Raw genomic sequence first — 26,567 nt, forward strand, 5'->3', positions numbered from 1 at the left:
CAAGAGGGAGTACACATTAATCATAAACCTCATGATTGAAGCCAGTAGACCTGACAGGATTCTAGAGAAAACAGAAAACTTTTAAAATGGTGGAAGAGATAGACAGGACACACACATAACAAACCATGCAGCACTAGCCATGACAACAGGGCTAGAGAGAGAGAGAGAGAACAAAGACTGAGGTTTGGATGGAGACGTGTAAGCTACAAGTGAAAAGATCAGGAATGGAAGGAACAATTGCAAAAAAAATGATAGAGGAGACAGTTAAGGAAAAAGCTGTAGACAAGACAAAATTAGGGAACCAATGGTGGGATGGAATCAAAGCAGCAATTAAAGGAAAGATCATGAGAGATAATGGGTGGAAAAGGAGGCAAGATGAGAAGGAAATAAAGCTGGAAGGGGTTGTCAGCAGGATCAAAAGCGGAATATGGAAAGCAGTATAGACAGAGAAGCACTAAGGACAAAGGAAGAAGTAATAAAAGCTGAGAGAGAATGAAAGATAACAACGTCACTGGAAGTAAAGCAATGCTACTGGAATGATTACTGGTGGATAATTGGGGAGGAACAGGTGAAACACCTAGCTAGGAAGCATTAAAAAGAAAGGCAAGAATGGTGCCAAATGTTAGGGGATGTTAGGGGAAAAGAGAGGGAGAGAGAGAGAGAGAGAGCAATCACAGAGCAGGACAGTACACTTAGGGAAGCTTTTAGGGAATACTACCAACATATATACAGCAAACATAACAAAGAAGAGGAAGGTCATTGAGCAACAGCAGACAGATGAGAGGGATACAAGGTAGACAGAATAAAGAGACATAAACTGAATGCAAAAATCATAAGTGAAGTAATCAAAAAGGCAGTGATAGTAATGAAAGGCAGAAAGGTAGGGGGCCACATGGATACCAAAAGAGTTCTACAACTGGGCTACTGAGGCAATCTGGACAGTTACAATGGGAAAGTATGAAATGATAAGTGAAACAAGGGAAATGGTCAGCAGAATGTAAAGATCCAGGGTAATAGTGACCCAGGGAGACAGGACAGAAATAGAGAATTACAGACAAATCTCCTTAATAAACACAAATATCATAGTGATGACAAAAAAGCTAACAAGAAGAGACACTGGATGAAATTCTGCTAAGAGTAATGAAAAAGGATGGTCAGAATGGCTTTGTGAAAGGAAGAAGGTCCAAAGTGAATTGGTGTGACCACCACTGTCTTTTTTTGGTTTTGTCTATGTTGTTTACTTTGTACAAACTGACATTATTTCCTCTAAGGCCAACTCAACATTCCCTAGTCTTTCTGACCAGCAAAAGGCATTTGATACAGTCAGATGGGAATTCCTGTGGGAGATACAAGACAACAGAGAAATAGGGGGGAAATCATTGGAATGATAAATGCAATATAAAATAAGACAGACATAGAGGCAATGGTATGTAGAGGAGTTTCCATTGCTCTAAAAGTAGGGAGGGGGATCAAACAATTTTGCCCTCTCTTCTTAAGGCTTTTCACCCCAGTCATAGAAGAGCTTAGTGGAAATGAGGAAGAAGTTAGTACAACTGGAAGGAAGAACAGGAAGTACATTCAGGGTTACTAAAGTATGCAGGTGACTGCATGATTGTGTTTGAGAATGTTAAGATAGATAATGCTAGGTTTTTTGTAAAGCACGAGAGGACCTCAGAACATAGATGCAACCAAAAAAGACAGTGATGATCATGAAAGGAGAGGGAAAAGAAACAAAAGAGGAGGAGTGGCTTACATTCAGGAGAGGGGATACTCTGAATGCCCAGTAGTCTATGTAATATGCACATTAATTGATACAATGCAAACAACTGGATGAAGAAGTGAGAAAATATAAGGCCTACTGAAGGGGAGGGCATAAAACATACATACATCTAAGTAGAATCAGTGAGGTTAGAATGATTATTCTGTCTGTTATAGTGTATATACAAAGAAAGCTACCAGCAGGCCCAGTGAATGGAAAATTACTAAAATTACAGAATGACGTGGAAGGGTAGACAGTGAAAAGAAAATGCAGAAGAGTCTCAAAGATAAGCAAAGACTGAGAAGGAAAAGGAGGACTGGGGATTCCCACATATACCCACACAGGCATTAGCATATAACATACTTAGGTGGAGAGAAAGTAAGGGGGAGACTGAAAGGCAAAAGGAGAAAGGACAAACAGGATGGTGGGGAAAATGTAAAAGAATGAATGAGGGAAAAAGAAACTCTTGACAAACCTAGAAATAAGCAGGAAATTAGTCTGCCACTGTCTTTGGCTTTATTGATATCAGCCAGAGTAAACTTCTCCATGAAATGTCTATCTTGGTTTATATCATCCTACTCTTTAGTAGTTTAATAGCTGCCTGTCTGATAGACAACAATTAGTCAAATAGCTCTCCTCTCTCTCCCATTACCTCTCTGTTATCACCAGTCTACCACAAGGTTCCATCTTTAGCCCTCACTCTTTTAATACACTTAGATACTCTCCACACATCCACCCAACAAGCTTTATTAATTCAATGAGCAGAGGATTCCATCCTCATGTAGTTATAACACACCTTCAACAAATCACCCAAGAAACATTTACTGCCACTGAAAACTGACTCCATAATTATCAACTTATGCTAAACAAAAGAAAACCAAATTACTGTGTTTTTTCCTACATCTCCATCAAGAAAACTCTAAAACTGAAGCTCTGTATCTTAATGACACCACCATTAAAATTACCTTCCATACTTAACTAGTAGGAGTGACAAAAGGTGATAACGTAAAATATGACCTCCATATCCAAAATTGCATACAAAAGGTTTATCAGAAACTAGGCATGCTCTAAAGAGCCAACATTTCTTTACCAATTTAACCAGAAGTACTCTAGCATCTGAATACCTCCTCCATTCATTTCTATATGGTGCTCCCATCCTTATGGATTTGCAGATAACTCTTAAAGCAAAACTCAAACAATGCTATAACAAAGTTCTAAAAATTGCAGCAAACACTTCTTTTCATAACCACCACTGTAGAGCACTCAAGTGTCTAATGCTTATTTGTATTTTACCTCAGTGCTGTTTGATACTTTTTTTATTTTATGCACTGAATAATGTATGTGTTAAACCAGTAGTTCCTCTTAGTTTGTACCAAAAAACCTTTTAGTTTTTACTGTTTGTAGTTTGTAACAAATATAAATATTTTCAGACTGTATTATTCTTAATGTTTGCCTTATGTAATATTTTATATCATGTACATGTGGAGCTTTTCTCCCAAGGCCTCTGTTGAAAAGGGGATACTAAGCCCAGTCAATCCACTCTGGTAAACAAATGCCAAAAAATAAATAAATAAAATAAAAATTTCCCAACCATCTAACATACTCACAGTTACAATTTGCCTTTAAAATTACTAATCGTCTTACTAACTATCCTTCTCAAAGTACTGTTCTCTCTAAATTTACTCCTAACCGAGATTTTCGATCCACCAAATAACATCTTCTGTCCACAAACCTCTTAAATTTGCCATACAGAGCCTATACTCTTACTGTGTTGTTAAATCATAGAGCTCCTTACCTGCATCCGTTAGATCTGTTTACTACTACCACTCTTTCAAAGTGATTTTATATGACATTGTTGACTTTTTGGAAATTCGAAAGTCATATGGCCAAGCCCATATGTTTGACTTTCCAAATAGTTAAAAACAAGAAAAACGGCAAAAATCTATACTCCCCTGCACCCCCGTTCCCTACTTGATTAACCTAATCTCTTAAACAGCAACTAACTTGTACTTATCTCTCCTTCTACAAGAGCTCCTTAGGTCTTCTTGACTCTTTCTAAACCTCTTCCAGTTTCTTTTTCCAAGTACAAAACTATTTTACTTGTTATCTTATCCTATAGTATATTTGTAAACTCAATCCTTTTGCATTGTACCAGACATTTCTATTTTAACCATTACTATGGATACCTGTAGAACTAAGAAAATGCCTTTAAGCATTGTTATATTCCATCAAACCAAGAAATACCATTTATTCACTATTGTACTGCTGTAGTCACTGTTAAAATCTTTGGGAGGATTCAGTAAAGCCTGCACAATTGTTTTTCATCATGTGCGCATCGCAGCACAACATGCACATGGGCGCAGACAGTTTTAGATTCAGGAAGCACCATGTAGAGGTATGCACCCTTGCCCAAACAAGGTACACACACTGGCATGCTAATTACAGCATAAGCAGCCAAATTACATGCTAATTAACCAATCCAACATGGTGGAGCTATTCAACAAGATATAAAGCATCCATGTAGACTCCGTGCTGTTTTCTCCTGTGAATTCCAAAATTTTTGGAATACAGCTACTGAAAGGAGTCTACCCAGACAGAATGTTAGGGGCTGCTGCTGCTATAATTCATTTGTATGTGCTACTGAACTAAAACTGTGGCAACTGCTGCATGTACAAGGTAAGTCCTGAGTCTGCAGTGTATTGTTTAATAATATGAATGTGTGGAATGTCCTTGTATTTCATTAGTCGCTACAGTAAGCAAATAAAAGTTGGAAGATTGGTACACATAGTACCTTAATATGTAACAACAGAAGTTCATTTGACTTATGTGTCCATTACTAAGCAGTAGGCCACAGGCATCAAAGATTCTCAAAGTCATACCTCTAAAAGTACTGATGATCACACCATTCCCTCAGTTTAGCACCATACATTTGTACTGGAAAATCATTAAAGAGAGAAGTTAGAAAGTAAAGATACATATTGCCGTTTCTGACTTCACAACCCAAACAAGATCATTCTCTATAAAGTTAGGAAATTGTCAGTTATCAACTGTCTAACTTTCCAAGGACAATATATGTAAAAGGTACAATTAACTGTTCAAGCCACAAATGCAGATAAACTAAGCACTAAGTTAACTAAGCGCTCAGAGCATCAGACACAAAACAGGCGAAGGCCGAGACGTCAGAGTTTTTGTATTTTCCTAAGAATAAATCGCGTTTGGTGAATCCTGCCTTGTTGCTTTTTTACAAAACATATGTATCTCTGAATCCAAAAGATAGAAAACAGGGATATGGCACAGTTATCATCACTTGCACAGGGTGTTGTGGGGGGGGGGGGCAGGCAGCCTAAGCTGACACAAAAGGTTGGTGAGTGTGTGTGAGTAAGAAAGAGAAGCAGGCAGACATTTGGATACACCAACAAATGCCCAAGGAAACAAAATGAGTAACTGATGTGTGTGTGTGTGTCTGTAGGGGTACTCGAGGTGAAACTGGTGTGTGTCTGCATGAACACAGCTAAGCACTTTGCTGGCTCTGCATCTTGGTATGTTGGACAAGTGTGAGCCATGTATGGTAGAGGTGGCAGTTCATTGTTGTCATCTCTGACCACAAGAATTGGCTCTGCCAGGAGCTGCACTGGCACGTCCATGCCCATGGTCAGATGCATTGCTGCTATATGAACATGACTGATGTCTGCTGGACAAGCTCCCTTCACAACGATGCCAAGGACAATGACTCCATGGACTGCCATGTCTGGGTGTGGACAGCATATTCACTGATTGAGCAGTGGAAGTACTACCACTATTGAAGCATGATGAGGCATGGCCACAATGGACGACAGCAGATGATGTCACTGACCTGCACCCACATGGATGATGTTCCCCTCCCAGCAGATGTTCCATCACAGACACTGCTCATTCCAATATGTCATTAATCCAATCCATTGAATCGGCAACATGGTGGAGGCAATCACGCATGTCAAACTGTGCTGCATCTACAATCCTGAGCATTTGTCTGTAGCACCTATGGAAATGTGCCTGTGCCTCTATGATAGCCCTAAACATACTTTGAGTGGCATGGGAAGAGATACCTGTACCAGGTAGAGGAGGGATAGAAGACCCTCTCCAAGCACCCCTATTAACCCTCCTGCATAGCACCTTACCTACAGTTTTGCTGATTAATGGCCTCATCCTCCACCTGTCCAATATCTGCGGCCTCACTGGAATGGGTAGGCGTAGAACTACTGGCTGTGTCCTATAGAATTGCATGAGATGGCTGTATACCAACCTCTGTGTCAGATTCAACCTCTGCACCCACCGACTGTGCCTCTGTTTGGTCACCATCATCATCAGAGTCTGCTGATGCACTGACATCAGGTGGTAGAGGGTCCACACTCCCGCTGTCATGATCAACTGTGATAAAAAGCAACAAATACAGGAATAAATTAATGCCTACACTACTATACTGTAAAATATGCTACCAAAGTAACAGTTGCTGCCACTATTGCAGACAGTACAGCAATAAATACAAAAGGCCTGACATCAACAGCACACACTAAAATATTTCTTTAAATCACTCAGCAGTACTGATATAAAAATGTTTGGCTTACTATCTTCAGAAGAGATTCCCCTCTGTAATTCAGACAGTCCTGGAAGAAGTTAAGCAGGAGGTAAGAGCAACACCATCACAATTAACAGTAACACATGTGGTAATACTTTTTCCCCTTTATATGTCCATTAACTATACTTTCAACAAGAACATGGCTGACAACTTCAACCTAAGCTAATAACTGTAGCAATCTTCAACCCCCCCCCCCAAAAAAAATGAGATGTGGCACTGAAGTAAATTCATGATTGTTTTACTATATAACATTATTCAGCTATTCAGATACCAAGCCTACATGTAAACTCCTCTTGGGATGTGTTTGCTGTCTCTGAAACTGTTGCTCTGACATCCAGCACATGCTGCACTGCACTCTCCTGGGAGCTGTCTGGATCCCTGAAAAGGCCAGGAATTCTTCATTGGGTGTTAGTGCCAGTTCTATAGCAGGCCCTCCTATGCTAACCATCTGGTCATGGCCCTCTGCAGCTGTTCTCCTCCATGCAGATGTGATTATGTCAGTGGCTCTGTGGCATACCTGCTTGTATATCTTGCCATGGCCACCCATGGTACTTATATCAGTTACTATCTGGTGCTATATCTGTAGCCTACATGCCATATCTCACTATCCCCTTTCCAGCAGAAAAGTACCATGATGCCTAAAGGCATCCACAATCACCTGGTGCTCAGCATCAGTAAAGGGGGGTTCTGAGGACTGACACACCTGTGTGGCATACTCCTAGGTGTCCTAACAGGTAGCAGTAGGATAATACGCATTAGTATCACATAACTACAAAATAACTGTTTACAGAACAAACAGAAAAGGTAGCCCCTCAGTATTACTCACTGTAGAAACATAAACAGTCTAGAGATGTGAAATAGGAACAAGAGACAGGATGCAAAACTAGGAGAATAACAAGAGCAACATATCCTTGTTTGTGCCTGTTCATAGTTCATAGATCCTGTTCATAGATTATTACTAGGCTAACTACCTTTGTGGGCCATTTTAAGCCTAGCCAATTACCCAACGTAAGAATCAAACCCTGCACCTTGTGTCTGTAAGGTAAACACCTTAACCATTATGCCAACCTCCCACCATAATATTAACTCACCTTTGCCCCCCCCCAAATGAACACAAAAATACATTTTCTAATAAATCATCTTTGAAATGCTAAAATTGCCATAAAAAACTGTCTCTGAAGCATTTGTACATACTTATCATACAGAATTCCATTTTCATGTATTGGCAATTATGTACACCTCTGAAATAGCTTGACAAACATGCCCATGGCATCAGTACACTTCTAACTAATTCACACAGATAAAAGTGCAAAAGCCTTTGCTTCAGATTTTCTCAAATACATTCCAGATCATTCAGTATGTAGCTAACCAAATGGAAGCATACCTTCTGAAGTTCAGTACTCCTCTGTACAGATATATCTTGAAGAAATAGCATTACCTGCAGTCTTCCCAACATACACAGTTCTCTTCACCATCAGTTTCCCTTTCTATATGGTGTAGATTCAGAGCTATTAGCACTGTGAAGATGCCAATGAGGCACAAACTCATTAGGACTGCTGAATCCCAAAAGACTGGAGCCATGCAGGAGATGTAAACATAGTGCAGGCACTACCTCAGTGTTTGCTTTTAATGGATTGCAACTGTGAATGATTAGTGGTTGGGAGAAGGAAAACACAACAGCACTACAGGGGCCTTATTTCCAGGGGATGTGTCAGGTTAAATCTACAAAGTATTAGATGTAAGGTTGGAAATGTGAGTAAGCAGCACAAAAATCACAGGTCGTGTTCCTTAACATCCAACATGCGCTTCATTTGTTGGCAACTGCATATGATATTATTTTCACTTAATATCCTCATATATTTTAAGGTCAATGACATAGAATGGCTTACACACTGCATGCCTCAGATTACTGCTCAGATAAACGAAGAATGGCCAACAAACACAGAAATATAAGACAGAGCTGTATATTTGCAAGCAATAATCATGACATGTTGTGTGATCACTAGGTGCACTACATCCAAAACTAATAAATGTACAAATAACATATGTATGGTTTGATATCACTGTATATGCTGTTGTAGCTGGTTGTGTACAGATTGAGTTCAGTTCTTTGCTGCAACGCTGTTTGTATGGCAAAGAGGGATAAGGCAAACACGCTGTATTCTGAAGGTGTATTGGAGTGAGAGTTCAAATCCAGACCTATGTAGAAATATCTCATGTGCACTGACATTTTCTAGTGTGTTTGTCATAGACTGCTTTTCCTTATTTCAACTACCTCTCCTCTTTTATTTATTTATTTTTTTGGGGAGGTGCACTGTTTGCAAGATGTGCTACTTAGTACAAATATGTGAACAGGAGAAAAATGAATGTCAAGTTTGTCTGTGCTTATCTTGTTTGCATGAAGCATGGCACTGTGCAAACTGGACAACTGACCCAGGTAGCCAAAAATAGAAACCATCATCCCATACATAGCTTTCCATTTCCCATGTGTCTTCATGACATATTCGATTCAGTCCAATTGGCTATACAACATGATCATGTTGTGTTTACCCCTTTTTCTGGAAGTGACAGTCCAAATTCAGTTTATATTTTCCACATATGTTCACTTTACACTGGTAAAGAAATGGATAGCTATAGTTCTGTCCTATCTCCTTCCTGCACATTCCTTCCCTGCTTTCCCTTTGTTCTTCCCTCTGCTTGCTCCCTATTTCACCCCTGGACTATCTATCCATTTTAAGTATTTAAGACATTTTTGAGAGAAGGTGAGCATTGCACACCAACATGCAGCAATATATTTACATGTATTTACAAGTATTAGATATGGTGGCAATGTATCTAAATGTATTAGATACATCTGTATTCAAACTCAGTACCATCTGGCCTCAACAAGGAATGTATCAGTACATTAACACATGCTCACACAGAGTCAATTAATCAGCAAGTGTATTTCATAGATTCAATGCTGTCAGACTTCAGCAATGCAGCTAGCATTTGGACACTGCTTACTTACATGCAAATGTGTATCTCACATGCATACACACTGCTCGCCTCAGTATGGAAATGTACATATTATTCTGTATTACTTCTGTTTGCTGTTCATTCTCTGTGTATGACATGAAATCACATGTGTAAACATTACAAACTGAAGGACTATTTAACAATGTGTTGCATATTTACAATACGTCTATCTGTTGCCACCCCCAAAGCAATGCATTCCTGGTGTATCAGTACTGTTTCCCCACATATATCAACCACAGTAAAAATGTAATATCAAATGCTGTGTGCTATGCAATGCACATCAATCTGGTAACATACAGAACTACAACTACTGATCCATATGCCTAAAAGCCTCATCTACAAGGCTAGGAAAGGAATCAGCATGGACCATATCCACAGAGACATAGTTGACCTTCAACACACTTGACCCTACCCAAGTTACTTTTGTCAAGATTAGATCTTGCTAATAGAACCTCGTGGACTTCTTGGATACTGACTCTACAGACTTGGATGAGGGACAACAGGACATACCTCCTATGTTGACTTATCCAAGGGCCTTGACACTATCGCCCATTTATGTGTTATAGTGAAGATCTCCCATGTGGAAATTAAGCCATACAGTAGTACAGGGATAGGCAACTGGCTCACTGACATAACATACACTCTCAAAGTTGGGGACTGCACCTCCACCATTAGACAGTTACGATTAGAATATCACAAGGATCTGTGCTGAGCCCTCAACTGTTTGAAAACTACTTCACTGAAGCACAGGCAATGTTAGATGGCATGTGGTTTACTAAGTTTGCAGATGAATGGCAATTGGGTGCACTAATAGAGTCCTCCAGTGATGGTAACGACACACCATTGAATGGTGACAAACTCATGGACTGAACTTTCAAACCTCAGACACAACCCTGACACTGCAAAGCTACAATCCCTTCCATACCTTTAGATCCCAAAATTAATGTTTGAAAAACAAAGGAGGCGGTGTTTTAATCAATATTAGAGATAAATTCACTTTATGTCTAGTTAGACTGGACAACTCCATGGAGTTACTCTAGGTACAGGTTACAGTGGGTAAGACCACCACTCAAGTCCTAGCCAGTTACAGATCCCCTCTATGGGTCACAACACCCAAAAAGCCTACTTAACCAAATTGAAGACAATCCAAATTTTACTAAACACACTGGTCATGGGGGATTTCAATTATCCCACCATCAACTTGGAAATCTACTCAAGCCCAAACTCGCTAGCACAAAAGTTCCTTGACATTGTGAATTCAAATGCCCCAGAGGGAGAAAATTGTCTATACCCCAACAAGAGGAACAAACATTCTATATCTGGTCCTCACCAACATGTCAAACACGTGCACTGTTGCAACTGTTGGACATTCATTCGTTAAAACTATCCACAAATCAGTCACTTTTGAGCTGACACTAACACCAAAAATCCCAAAGGTATAAATGCATTCTAAGTTCCACCCCAAGGTGAAAGTGGTAACTACGCCAAGGTTTACACTAAAGCTCTGTACAATCACTTGCATATGTGCATAAACTTGGCTCTACCAGATAGAATCAAAGCCAGAACCCCAAGTAAAATCAAGCTGCCATGGTGGACTTCAGGCAACAACACACACTACAATAAATGTAAAAAGTCACTGTCCAAGAAAATAAAGACAAAGACCCAACAATAGAAAGCACCCTCCTAAGCCTTAACAGGCAAATAAAACAATGTGTCATCCCCCAAGAGCTCCTTTGAGAGAAACCTAGCAAGTACTGGCAAGGATAACCATAAGGCCTCTTACAGCTATGTACATAACTTAATGGGTAGGACTCAAGCATGTGCAGAATTGGTGGCAAATGATATCACACACACTGACCCAACAGAGATAGCAAACCTGCTAGCAGATGGGTTTGGTGAAAATTTCACTCCCTCATCCCCTCCTAACTTACAACAAACCCTCCTCCAAACCCCCCACCTTACATATCTGAAGAACAGGTCCTCAAATCTCCATCCAAGTCAAAGAACATGGCCTCTATGTGACTGGATGACATCTTAGTCTGTCTTCTAAACAGGCTAAAACTTGAACTATTGTAGAACAGTAAAATAAACAGATAATCCCAATTAGCACTTTCGTCTCACTTCTATTAACTCTGAGACTTCTTCAGACTGATTATTTCTGGGCACACCCAACACTTTATATACTAAAAAAAATCACATGGTCTAAAATGTCACATGACTATTATAAAAACTTTTTTTTTAAGTTTTTTATAAAAAACATATACACTTTTTATGCATAAACATTTACATCAATAACTTAGTGTTTGAGCCTCTTCCTTTTTAAATACATTACAAATTCCTCTCTGTTATTGAGACCTGGTGGAAAGCAGGCATTAAGCCTGACTTGCCTACAATATTCTAATCAGCCTATCTCTTCCTCAATATTTAATATATTAAGACTGTTAGAAAGTGCTTCCAAAACTATGAATATAAATGGTGGCCAATTGTGTCCAGTGCTAATAGTAAAACTGAAGGTATGTCTGTTTTGTGGATAAACATCTACAAAAAGTTATTCCATGTAACTCAACTTATGTGAAAGATAGTTTTGACTTCCTTTAAAAGACAGAAGGACTCATTGTAAATGAAGAGGACTTGCTAGTGATGCTTGATATAAAGTCCTTGTACACGATGATTCCTAATGATGAAGGAATGGACATAGAATGGAACTATTACGTAATAGAATGTATTCTCCAAATACAGTAGGGTTATTGATGGAAATGATTGACATTGTGTTGAATTATAATTATATAGCATTTTATGATGAAATTTATGTTCAAGTCAATGGAGTTGCAACGGGGGCAGCATTAGCCCCAGGCTATGTCAATTTCTTTATGCATGGATGGGAAGTGATGCATATATTAGAAAGCAAATATAAAAACAACATTATAATAATGTTGAGATTTATTGATGATGTTTTTATTGTGTAGAGAGGGAAGAATGAAATATTTAAAGAGTTTTTCACTTATATAAATAATATTTGCACATATTTGAAATTTACCCACCATGTTAATAAAAAGGAGATTAGTTTTTTTAGATTTAACCATGCACAAAGAAAATAAAAAGTTAGCAACTAGGATATATAAAAAGGAAGTACAAAACAATATGTACTTGCATTTTTCTAGTATGCACACCAAAAAGACAAAAATGAACATAGACAAAGGACAGTTGTCTAGAATAAGTAGGTTAACAAAAAAAGAAGCAGATTTAGTGGAAGAAGCAAATTTGTTTTGTGATAAAATAGTAAAAATGGGGTATCCAGAAATAGAGGTGAATAAAATGCTAGAAGAAAAAACTGAAGGAAGAACAAAAGGACCAATTTTAGATGAGAGATGTCCGTTCATATATGGAACATCTATGGCTATACAAAATAGTGTAGATGCTCAAGCTATAAAAAAAAAGTAATAAATAGGAATTGGGGTTCATAGGTTCATAGGTAGGTACTAGGCTATCTGCCTGAGGGCATTTATAAGCCTAGCCAGAGTGTGTCAGCTTTCGCCACCCCATTGATCCTCTGTCAAGCAGAGCCAAGGAAGTGATCCCAGGGGTGTATTTTCTGTTACCCATCCACTCGTCAAGGTTTATCTTGAAGAGTGTTAGTGACGGGCTCTGCCTGATGTAATTTGGAATTTTGTTCCAAAGCATGGGGAGTCTATGTGACAGGAATCTATCCCTCCATCATGTTCTATTTATTGCTGTGGCGAGGTTTAGCTGACTAGAGTGCGTGGCTTGCAGTGATTTGGATTTCTTTAGGTGGAGCATGTCCATCAATTCTGAGCTGGACATGGCTTTGTAAGTCAGGCAGAAATCACCTCTGAGTAAGCGATATGCCACTGAGTAAAGCTGGAGTTTTATTAATCAGGCTGCATAGGACATATATTTGAGGCCAGTAATCCTCTTGGTGAGGTACTTTTGTGGTCTTTCCAGCTGTTGGAAGTGTCTTGTGAGGTACATCCCAAATGGGACACTGTACTCTATGATGGGTCTAATGAGTGATGAGTAGAGGGGCACTATAACCTCTTTATTTCTAGATGCGAACCCTTTAGTAATTAGATGGGCCACATAGAAGGATTTCCTAACTACTTTGGCAATATGATTGTCAAAGGAGAGATTACTATCTACCTGGGTCCTCAGATCTCTTACTACCGCTTCTGTATTAAGGGGGCTACCACCTATGTGGTAATTCATGGGTGTTTTGTTTTTCCCAAATGGGATGACTATGCATTTTTTGGCATTTAGCTTGATGCCATGACTTTGACACCAGGTGTCCATCTCAGTAAGGCCCTTTTGGAGGATGTCCGTGTCAGTCGGAGAGTCAATTATGGCTCCCAGTTTGCAGTCATCAGCGAACTTGATTAGCTATAGTCCTCCTGTATTTGCCTGTACTTCTGAAAAGTAGATGCTGAACAGTAGGGGTCCCAGGGCCGAGTCTTGCTGGACACCACTTGTGACTGGTTTAGAGTCGGTGCTGGAGCCTGCTATTCTTACCATGTGAGTTATGTCTGTAGGCCAGTTGGCAGCCCATCTCATGACATAGGGGTTTATGTTCAGGCTGGTGAGTTTTTCTGTAATATATGAGTGGGGAATGGTGTTGAAAGCCTTGGCAAGGTCAAGTTAGGCTGTGTGAACCTCCTTTCCCTCGTCTATGGCCTTGTTGACTGTCTCAAAGAAGTCAACCAGGTTTAGTAGGCATGATCTTCCCTTAACAAAGCCGAACTGGGTCGGGTCAAGTGTTTAGAGGTTCCCAATGTCTTTGTTAATGAGTTCCATGATGATGCGCTCCATAGCCTTCCAGACCAGGCTAGTCAGGCTTATAGTTACCAGGGTCAGTTGTGGCCCCTCCTTTGTGGAGAGGAATAACCATTGCTGTGCGCCATTCTATGGGCACGTAGTCTGTGGACAGGCTGAGGTTGAAGAGCGTGTTTAGGTGGGGGGTTAGTTCGTTCTGTAGTTCATGCAAGAAGCAGCCTGGGACACCATCTGGTCCCATTGACGCTGTGTTTTTGGCTTTTGAAAGGGCTGTTTTCACCTATGCATCTGTGATGTTTGGGACACTACACTTTTTCAGTATTGTTGTGGGCCCTTTTGGAGGTGAGAGGGGGGTGAAGTTTGCACTGAATCTATCTGCCAGGATGTTGGCAATATAAGTAGTTTCAGTATATGTTGTGCTATTTTGCACTAGTTCAGTGCATATCTGCGAGTTGCCACTTAGATTCTTAACATAGCTAAAGAAGGCTTTGTGGTTATCTTTTGAATCCTTGGCTATTTTTCTTTTGAAGTTAGCCTTGGATGATTTCATGAGGGACCTTAGTTTCTTACTGATACTGATCAGGGATATCATTCCTTCTTGGGATTTGCTTTTTTTCTGAACTAGTTTCCTCCTTCTATTGTATTGCCTGTTTATTGCAGGGGTTCACAAAACTGGTTTCCTTCTCTTAGAGGAGTGAGTCTTGGTTTTGGTAGGGATGGCATGATCCATGCATCCTTGTAGGTGTTCATAGAGTGCATTTGTAAAGGTTTCTGCATCTTGGGCAGTGTTATCCTTTAGCGTGGGGGCTGTGAAACTTACCACCTCTGTCTTAAGTAAGGTGAAGTTTGCTTCAGAAAAGTTTTTTACTGTGGTTTCCTTAGTTGGGGGGTGGTGGTGGGGTGTGGACATCCAGAGTGATTAGTTTATGGTCTGATCTAACCAGTGATGGGTTGACCTCCAGTGTGAAACACCTGTCACCCATGTTGGTGATGACCAGGTCCAATATGTTTTCACCTCTAGTAGAGGAGTTTACCAGCTGATCCAGGGCATTTGAGTTGATGAATTCCAGGAAGCGCTGGGCCTGGGAATTTGTACGCGAGTAGTTTTCCCAGTGAATAGTAGGGTAATTAAAATCACCCAATATCAAGAGTGTTTAGTAGGACCTTCATGTTTTCTAGTGTCTCCGGAAAGGTGGAGTAGTGGTCCTGGGTCATGGAGGGTGATCTGTAGCAGGCCACAATTTGCACTGCAGATTTGCCCGATGTTAGTTGCACATGGATGATCTCAGAGGTATCATGCTGCGCCACTAACCAAGGTGTAGGTATCATTGATGAATATGGATAGACCCCCTCCTTTTGTGTTTCTGTCCATGTTCTGTGGCCAAAATGTGTGGTATGAGTTGTAGCCCAGTAGTGCTGGGGTGCTCTCTGGAGCCTTGAACCAGGTTTCAGTTACTGCACAGATGTCGACGTTCTCCATACTGAGGAGTGCTTCAAGTGCATGCATTTTGAGATTTAAACTCCTGGCGTTGAGTAGCATAACCCTCAATTTTTTGTTAATTGTGCTGTTTATGGAGGTGGGTTCGACTTTTCAGCCTTGCCTAAAAAAGGCACTATGGGGGCAGCAAGAGCCTTGGCCAGTATTCGAAAGCCTAGCAGTGACAGGTGCAAGCCATCTCTTGCGAAGTAATGCGGCTTGTTGAGTATGTCGTCCCAGGCTGACAGACACTGGATCCCCTTTGAATGACACCAGAAGCTTAGCCAATTGTTGAAATTGATCATTTTTTTATTTATACTGAGGTATCATTCTAGGTGATGGCAGGATGCTACTCAGGGTCAGGGTCATACTTGCCTGGGCTGCATAATCAGGGAGCTCTTCCATGTCTCTTTTCATCTAGTCCAGGGAGGTACATCTCAGGTCATTCACACCAACATGAACAATGACAGAGTCATATTTGTACTTGTTCTGGAGTGACCTGAGTGCTTGTGTTATATGGCAGATTCTGGCTCCTGACAGGCATCTAACAGTAACCTTCTGCTTGTTCAGCTTAGTGAGTGGGACGTCAGTGTTCCTGAGTATAGAGTCACCTATTACTAGTGTATTAGGTATGTTATTTCGCCTTAAGGGCTGTGATTGGGTATATTTAGAACTAATAGTGAATTGCTTCAGAAGCTAGGGGACCAGCCAAAGTTCACTCAGAAAAGAGACAAAAGTTATAAAAAATATTTTCAAGGCAAATTGAACAAACTCAAAGACAAGAAACAAAAATGTGGAATGTATAAGTGTCTGAATTGCAATATGTGTAAATACATTTACTCAGACACTGATGAAGTAGTGATCGGAGGAAAATAATTAAGATTCCAGGGTTATTCAGTTGTAAGTCTAAAAATATAGTGTACTTGAGTTTCTGTGTAGAATGTAAATTCTTCTATGTGGGAAGAACTCGTGAGTTATATAGAAGGATATACAAAATAACGTAGCTGGATGCTGCTTACTATATAAAAACGATTTATTTCATAGAACCAATGCAATATTTGATGAGCGCTTTCGGGTTGTTACCCTTCATCAGATAAAATACATCATATCATAAATTGTTAATTTAAATCTGACCCATAGGGGGGGTGATATTAAATTGAATACAGAGTTGGCTGAGTCCAAGTGGATCCTGGAATTGACAGCACATAGGGATCCAGGGTTGAACGATGTTGTCCCGCTTAAGCCTACACTTTGTAAAAGGCGGGTTTTTTACTGAATTTGATTGGTTAGAGTGCTTTTTAAAAGAAGTTTTATGATATGATGTATTTTATCTGATGAAGGGTAACAACCCGAAAGCGCTCATCAAATATTGCATTGGTTCTATGAAATAAATCGTTTTTATATAGTAAGCAGCATCCAGCTACGTTATTTTGTATATCTTTGGATTGTTCTTCTACGTTCAGCTGGATTTGGCAGAGCAACGACCTTTGTGTTTTGGATTTATATAGAAGGATATATGAGCATAAATATGCTCTTCAAACTGGGGATGAAAAGAATGCATGGAGCAAACACTATAAGATGAATAAATTAAGGTTGAGTTTAAATTCATAGTTTTGGAAGCACTTTCTAACAGTCTTAATATAGTAAATATTGAGGAAGAGCTAGGCTGGCTAGAATATTGTTGGCAAGTCAGGCTTAATGCCTGCTTTCCACCAGGTCTCAATAATAGAGAGGAATTTGTAATGTAGTTAAAAAGGAAGAGGCTCAAACACTAAGTTATAGATGTAAATGTTTATGCATAAAAAGTGTATATGTTTTTTATAAAAAAAATTACAAAAAAAGTAATGTGACATTTTAGACCATGTGATTTTTTTTAGTATGTAAAGTGCTGGGTGTGCCCAGAAATAATCAGTCTGAAGAAGTCTCAGAGTTAATAGAAGTGAGACAAAAGCGCTAAATGGGATTATCTGTTTGTTTTACTGTTCTATAATAAATTTGATGTTGTTCATCTGGAGCCTGACAACTTCTTTTGCATTTTTGGCATTTTGTTTGTGCTGCTGTGGAAGTGATTAAAACATGAACTAGCATCACCACTAAGTACCCTTTTCAATCATAGCCTAACCAAAGGCTTTGTTCCTGCGGAATAGAGAACAGCTACAGTTATTCCACTCCACAAAGGTGGCCTAGCAACAGACCCAGGGAATTACAGGGTCTATGTTAAATGAACGAACGATCATAATGTCGAGTGCAACATACTCGAAACATTATGATCATAAGTTCAAAACCTCGAACCCTGAAAAGCCCGAAACAAACAAAATCAAAAGATTTTGTTTGTGCCACACTTCCCCTACACTAACATACAACCAAAACATACAAACCTACACACTCACATCATTCAAACACTAGCACACCTACACAAACACACCTACTTTTAAAATCAAGGGGGGGGCTTCAACCCCACTCCCCCCCAACTAAATATACTAACTCCAAGATTGCTGTACATTGGGGAAAGGGCAATTTCCTGGTAATTGCAACAAGCAATTATTGGGAAATTGCCCTTTCCACAATGTACAGTGATCTCGGAGTTGGTATATTAAACTAAGCAGCCTGTGACGTAGCCATTCCGAACAGTGTAGCATGTCTATGTCACACGCTACACTGACTGGGATGGCTGACCAAAACATTTTGGAACTCCAAATTTCAGCATTTGGAGTGTCCGATTAAATGAACGAGCGATCAAACATTGTGGAGTATGTTGTACTTGACATTTTGATCATTCATTCATTTAACACAGACCCGAATTACAGATCCATAAGCCTGACCAGCTTCATTTGTAAGGCCATGGAATGTTTCATTATGGACCTCTTAAATAAAGTCATAGGTGACCTCCAAACCCTGAATCCTGCCCAATTCAGCTTTGTGAAGGGCAGTTCCTGCCTGTTAAATCTGGTGGATTTCTTTGAAAGTGTGACAAAGGACATTGATGAGGGCAAATCTGTGCACTCCATGGAATGTATCATTATGGACCTCTTAAATAAAAACATAGGTGACCTCCAAACCCTGACTCCTATCCAATTCAGCTTTGTGAAGGGCAGATCCTGCCTGTTAAATCTGGTGGATTTCTTTGAAAGTGTGACCAAGGCCATTGATAAGGGCAAATCTGTGCACACAGCATACCTTGACTTGGCAAAGGCTTTTGACACAATCCCATATTCAGGTATTACTGATAAACTTAGCAAACTGAATGTAAATCCCTTCGTTGTAAGATGGGTTGCCAATTGGCTCACAAACCGGACACAAAATGTCAAAATGGTTGACTCCACATCAACCAGCAGACCTGTTACCAGCGGAGTACCACAGGGATCAGTGCTGAGCACTCTACTGTTTGCTATATACTTCTCAGAAGTTCAGGTCAAAACTAAAGGTTGTGGCTGACCAAGTTTGCAGATGAATGCAAACTAGTTCCCAAATTATGTCAGTATACTCCAGGATGGTCTCACACAGACCAATGACTGGCGTATTAGTCACAGTCTCAAATTTAATGCAAAGAAATGCATCATCATTCTCTTCAGCACAAACAATGTCCCTTTACACTATCAAATCAATAACAATACCCTAAGTACCCATGAAATAGTAAGGGACCTGTGATCACAGGTTGACCATGACCTTAACTTTGACCACCAAGTGTCTACCATAATAAGGAAAGCTTTTCATGTAGCTCACTTGATTATTAAAGGCATCACTTCGAGAGCAAAAGACGTTACAGCCCCTTATACTCGGCACTTATCTGGCCCATAATTGAGTATAATGCCCCATTCAGTATGTACCATACTAATTATCTACAGCAATTAGGCGGACCTCAGAGGTTTATAACAAAGAAGATCAAGGGCCTCCAACATGTGCCTTACATGGAATGACTAAAATCCCTGTCTATCATGTAGATTTCTTAGGGGAGACTTATGCCTGGCCTACAGAGCAACCCAAGACCCAAACCTAATGAACTTGCTACATATCCATAAATCAAATGGGTCTAGGGTTACCCATTCCAGGGACTTAAATATGGCCTGCAACTTAAATAGGACATGCTGGAGGGACAGATTTATCTCCCAGTGACTGCCACTCCTTTGGAACAGGCTACCAATTCATGTGAAACAGATCACTTCTATGGCACTGTTCAAGAAGAACCTGGATGAGTAGATTGGGCACCATAAATTTTTACTGGGGTTAGTGCCCACAACTATCCTGGACGTGGGCAGTCATCACTAAATTAAATCTTGGGTATTGACTAGTACCGCTACAGTATTACATTGGGTTGAAAAGGCTAGGCTTAAAATGACCTCCTGGTCGATAACCTAGTAATCTTATATGCTCGTATGATCCTATGAATGTTCCCTTTGGCATTGACATACCCCTGCTAATTATGATATACATAACACCACTCTAAGTTTAAACACAGTGTTGTGAAACTTGGGAACACATGATATCAATTTACACTTTCATCACTATGTGTCCATAGTGGTGACACACACATTCTGCATTGTGCGCATCATACATATGGACATCACATCCAAGGCCAAGGTGATCATACCTGTGCTGTACTCAACCCTTATCAGACCACTAATTGTGTACAATTCTCCCTTCTGTCTGTACCTCATCAGACACCAGCAGCAATTGTAGAAAACACAGGCTGTGTCTGGGAGACTCCAGGGCCTCCAAACATGAGATATATGGAAAGACTGAAAGACCTGTCATTGTAATCAGTATCATGCAGGTTGCTGAGAGGTGACCTATGCCTGCCCTACTGGAAATGCTGGACATCTGCAAATCAAACGGTGCAGGAATAACTTTCCCAAGGGTTCTCAAACTAGCCTGTGGCATGAACAGAACATGCTAGAGAGACAGATATATCCCCCAATGACTCACACTTCTCTGTAATAGACTCCCACTGTGTGTGAATCAGTGCTCTTCAATGACCCTGTTCAAGTGTAACCTTGACAACTGGTTGGGTGATTGTAAATTCACCTCTGGGATGGCGCCTATGTCCTTCATGGTCAGGGCCAGTTGGTGCTGCTCACAAAATCGGCTTGCTAACAACAGCCATCCAACTATGCTCAATAAGAGTACTTATGTTTTAACCCAGCTAGGCTTCTAAACACTATGGCCATGAGGCTACTAGCCTCCTATGAACATATGATACTATGAGCCTATGAAGGTCTCCCAACATTTTGTCTCCCACATGGCCTGCTGATGTCATCTACTATAAGTTCACCTGCAGTCTTGTAAAAATCAGACTTGTGTCATGGTGCTTACATAAAGTGCTGAACTCTGTAGTCTGTGTATTTAGATAGGTAGGGGTTCTCTTCTCACTACAGTCAATGAGGTGTGTGTGTGTGTGTGTGTGTGTGTGTGTGTGTGTGTGTGTGTGTGTGTGTGTGTGTGTGTGTGTGTGTGTGTGTGTGTGTGTCTAGAGTGTATGTCTCTGTGTCTAGACAGAAGAGCAGAAGTGTGTATCCTACAGTTACCACTTCAATCCCATGAACTGGCAGTATTTTGATGCTTGCACATGCCTACAGATCCATTTCATGTAGGCTTCCCAACTTCTTCTTTCTAACATGCACTGCTGATGTTATCCACTATCAGTTGGCCTGCAGTCTTATAAAAGTCAGACTTGTGCAGTGGTGCTTGCGTAAAGTACTGTGTTCTGCAGTCTGTGTATTAGATAGGTAAGGGCTCTATGCTCATCAAAAATGTGATTTAAACAATGCCTTGTATAAGCACAGTAAAGAATGCACATAAGCTGTTTTGGGGTTCTTTGTAATAGAAAATAATGAAACAGACCCACAGGGGGACCATGGGAGACCACCATTGAGTTTAAAGAACTTCTCTGGCAGTTAAGATTAGAAGCGAACAAGCCCCCAGGACTTAAAAATGTTTCACTATTACCAGCTCTCAAATTAAGATCCGCTAAGCTCTAACAAAGTATAGGCTAAGGGTATGCCTTATAGAACCAATTTTTATATAATTAATTTTTTATATAACTAATTTTACATATATCAAAAATAAATACAACATCGAGCTATATGAAATGTTTTTCCTTGTTAGGTTATTTTCTAGGACACCCCCATTTCATTATGCATTGTAGGTTTTTATTCAACATGAGGGGTGATATTTTGGTTTTACCTTTATGCATAGGTATTTGTTCATTGTGGATGTACATGCAACTGTTCTGAATTATTCATTATATTTATTATATGACCTTATATATATTTTTATACTAATGTTGAGGGATGCATTGACCATTATGGACTAGTATTGTATTTATTGAACTAATGTTATAGAAACGTTAGTACGAGTGTTTTATTATATTATTGAATTTTTGTCATTTCATTTAATTGGGACTAATTACCATCACCAGGTAATTCGGAAGGAGGTATATAAGGAGGGAATACAATGTACTCTTTATTTCTGAAGAAGTCCTGGATACACTAGGATGAAAATGTGGTGTTTTTGCAGCTTTAAATAAAACAGACCTTTTGCTCCTTTCTACGTCATGTTGGTGGGTTCATTTTGCTGGTTCCTAGGTGCTTTACTTTGGATGTTTATTGGTTGTGTTCTCTTGTAATCCTCCTCTACTATGTTATCACCATTGATGGACTCAACGATTACACACAATATGTACGAATCAGCAAACTTGGTAAGCCAAAGACCATATACTTTTGCCTGAACTGTCAAGAAATAGAGTTCAAACCATGAAGGTCAAACCAAGCACAGATCCCTGGGGTTTGCCAGTGGGACAGCTCTACTAGTACACATTGATTCACCAACTTGATATGTTCTGTTAGTGAGCCATTTGGTTACCCATCAACTGACATAAGAGTTAATCCCCATCTTGGAGGTTTTCTCAATGCTTCCTGAGTGGTGGATTGTGTCAAAACCCTAGCCCAGATCAAGATGGGCAGTATGCACTATTTTACCTTCATCCAGGCCTATCACATGGAATCACTGGATTGTGACAACATCACAGATCACCTATGGTGTGACTCAGTACACACACCTTCCTGATATGGTTGAATACACAGTTCAACATACCCTCCACATGGCCTATGTTCCCATACAAGAGTGTACATAAACATGCATCCACCTAGGTTTGGGGGACAGCACCTGATGCATGCATGTGTAAAGACACCCTGACTCTTCTCGACTGTGAGTTAGGTCAACAGGACCTCTTCTACATGTACACTTGTAATATTCCAGGTTTGTGCAACAGACCTGTGTGAGTTGTTAATGCTACTTCAAGTCCATTACTTCTGACAGGTGTCCTCAAAGAGGTCATTGAGGGCATGCATGATGACAACAGTATCATCTTGTAGAACTTGACCAGGTCAAGACATTTGACACAAATCCACACTGAGGTATTAAATCAACACTGTCATATGTGGCTATAAACAGCTATATCACCAAATGGGTAGACCAGTGTATGACATATGTGGCATGTCACTATGTTGAAATGTGTTACGTCACCTATATGTCAGGTCCAGTGATCAGGTCAGTATATCAGGGGTGTCTGCTAGGCCCTTTACTGCCCATTTGTTAAGTGATGGATATCACAGATGATATACACATGCTGTGTACAAACAGCTGCCTGAAAGACTGCAGATGGTGGGCAATCAGTGACTCCAACTGTGATATTAATATAATACAGCATCAACACATACCAAAAACTACTGCCACAGCCATGACAACACCTGCATTGACAAGATTCATGGAGGAATTTGTTGAATCAGGAAACAAACACACCACCAAGTATAATGTAGACATCACACCCTATAATCAGACCAATAGGTATGTGACCCATGTCCTGGGAGAGATGGTAAGTGGTACATTCACCAGCATGTGGTCACAGTACTGACTACTCCCTTGAATGTAGCACAAGTACTGGGTATGTGCAAGACATGCATATCAGAGTCCACAATACCTTTATAGTTCCCAGCCTTCATCACACCAATAATACAATGCACCCTTCTGCATGTACCTCCCTACACATCTTCCAGTGTTATGTAACTGCAGTGTACCACATTTGCCACAGTGCTCTGTCACACAGTTTATTGGCCATACCTAGGTATTTGTTCTGTGGAATAAACATGACTGTCTCATGTTGTTACACCAGATGCATGTGTGCTACCTATTCTGCTTATGCACACGCTACATACATACATGTCATTAATGGCATGTATATCATTCATGACAGTGTTGATTGTGATATATATATATATATATATATATATATATATATATATATATATATATATGCACCATGCTCCATGCACACAAGACAACTAGCCTGTATTGCCCATACTGTTGCATACTGGTATAGCAGTGTCCCTCCTAACACCTCCTACACATATAACAGTGCCAGGACAGTGTGCACGATTTCCCTCATAGATTGTGGATGTATCATAATAGTTGTTCAAGAGTATGTGTGTGTGTGTGTATATGTGTGTGTGTGTGTGTGTGTGTGTGTGTGTGTGTGTGTGTGTGTGTGTGTGTGTGTGTAGGCTCATCTCTTATCACTGTAAATCACATATGCTATGTCAGAGGCATGGATTAGTGGTGGTATTATTCTGATATTATCCATGATTGTGGTTGGTTCTTGTAATGTTTTCCATGATCCTTTACCTGTGACCACCTTGCTGGAGATCTCTGCTGAGAGTACACTCATATTTAGGCATGTAAGTTTGCACAGCTGTACAATATGCACCCTACCCCAATTGTATGTCAGTTCCCTGACAGATGTTCTCTGCATTATTCATGTAAGGATGCTTATTTCACACAGACATCCTCCCTGTTATGTCAACTTGTGTGACAGTCACATTTTCACTGTACAGTCCAGACTGTACCATATAGATTTGTTCTTGGTGTTGCTGCTACAGCCATCTTCCATTGACATGCCCTCCTCTGCTGTACATGAGGGAGTTTCACCTATCCTCTTTCTCTGTGTTTATTCTTTCGATTCATCTGTGTGTCCCTATTCAATACACACACTTCACCTGAGAGATCATTTTATATGGCAGTCCATGTCCTGTTACAGATCATTGACACAGCTTCAGTACAGAATGTCAGGAATGGGCTATCACAATACTCTGCACTGTAGGTACACTGTCCTGTACTATGTTTGGACCATATACTTCACACTCATACTTTGCAATTGTCCAGATATTCCTAGGATGTCCAGATGTTTTCCTTATCAAATTTGTGGCTTTCTGCATATCACTGGAATGATCTCCGGACTGATGTGACTCACTATTGCATACATTTAAGTGAATACCTCTAAACTGTTCTTATTTGTGCAAAATTTCCAGTTTTTGTCACATATTTGTGATCTTTTCCTCATAACATTTTTGTTTTTTGGCAAATCACTAGCATGTCATTGAGGAGTGAAGTCAGAAACTGATAATTGACATTTGAGTTTCAAACTTCATGCTCTTCAGAAAGTTCATGCTAATGCACAGCTTTCTAAGTCTAGAAGTACACTATTAAAATCTGTTCCTATTTTGGCCCTTTGCCCCCCCCCCCGCCCCATTATGTATGCATTTGTCCACATATCTTGCTCAGAGGATGACAGGTATATTTGAGTTTCATTTTACCACATCTATGCAACATCTATGGCAAATATGTCCCTATTGCTGTTTAAATGTCCTCACATTATGTTGGCCTTTGTGGAGATATGTTGCAGTAACAGATTCACAGCTATCTGTGAAGCCCTGCTGGCCATTGTGGCATTTTGCACAAATCTGTGGACCGTAGAGGCTCTGCTTTAAACAGAATTGTATCCATGTTTGCTTACACAGTTTCCTGGCCACAACACTGCTGCCAGCCGCGTAACCTTACTTAGGTGCATTGCACTTCATTAATATGCATTGCATGCTACCACTCACCATTGAGCAAGCATGTAAAATCCATATAGGCTCTGTGCGACGCTTATTCCATTTATTTCAGTTTACCTCATTTTATTTTACTTCATTCAGTTCATCATATTTCATTTTATTTAATTTCATTATGGATCTTTTCTCCTGGTCCTCCTCAAAAATGGGCATCACACCCATAGTGGTGTCAATAAATAGCTAAATTAATATAATTTAAAATGCCATGTTGAAATGGCAGTAGACAAGGTTTTACCTGACAAGAATAAATTGGTGGTTTTAACTTTACCAAGTATTGGATTTATTGTTTATTGATACTTAATAGGTCCAGACTACGTGGACCTGGTTGTGGTTATTCAATCCTTTACAGGCCACACAGTTGTACACCATTTCTTTTGGTTCTATATTAAGCCCTCTTCTTTTCAGCATTTATTTCTTAGTGGTCAAGGCAAATATAAATGGTCTTTGGCTGACCAGGTTCATGGATTACTGCCAATGGGGGGCAATCACTGAATCCTTCAACAATACTGGTATACTGCAGAAATGATTAACACAGAACATGATTGCTGCTAGAGAGGTGAAGTGAAATTAAATGCAAAAAATGCATAATTATTCCCTTTGGGAAACCAAATACCCCAGCTAGTTACAATATAGTTACAATATAGACAATGCCCCCTTAAGAATAGACTCAGTGGTATGTGTCCTGGGTACTCAGGTTGATAGTAATCTGAACTCTGACCACAATGTGTCCACAGTGGTGAGAAAGTCCTTCTGTATAGTGCAACTCACAAGTAAGGGCATGGCATCCAGATCAAAGGACATTATAATTCTATTGTACTCAGCCTCATTAGACTAATAATGCACCACTGCATCAATACATTAATCAGACCAATGCACCTTTTTGCATGTACCTCACCAGATATCTGCAACAACTGGAGCAACCAGGAAGATACAGGGTATAAAAAACAAGTCCAACACAGAAAGATTGAAAGC

The sequence above is a fragment of the Protopterus annectens genome, chromosome 5.part0, assembly GCF_019279795.1.
Source record: "Protopterus annectens isolate FY-2018-M chromosome 5.part0, PAN1.0, whole genome shotgun sequence".
In the NCBI taxonomy this organism is placed as follows: domain Eukaryota; kingdom Metazoa; phylum Chordata; order Ceratodontiformes; family Protopteridae; genus Protopterus; species Protopterus annectens.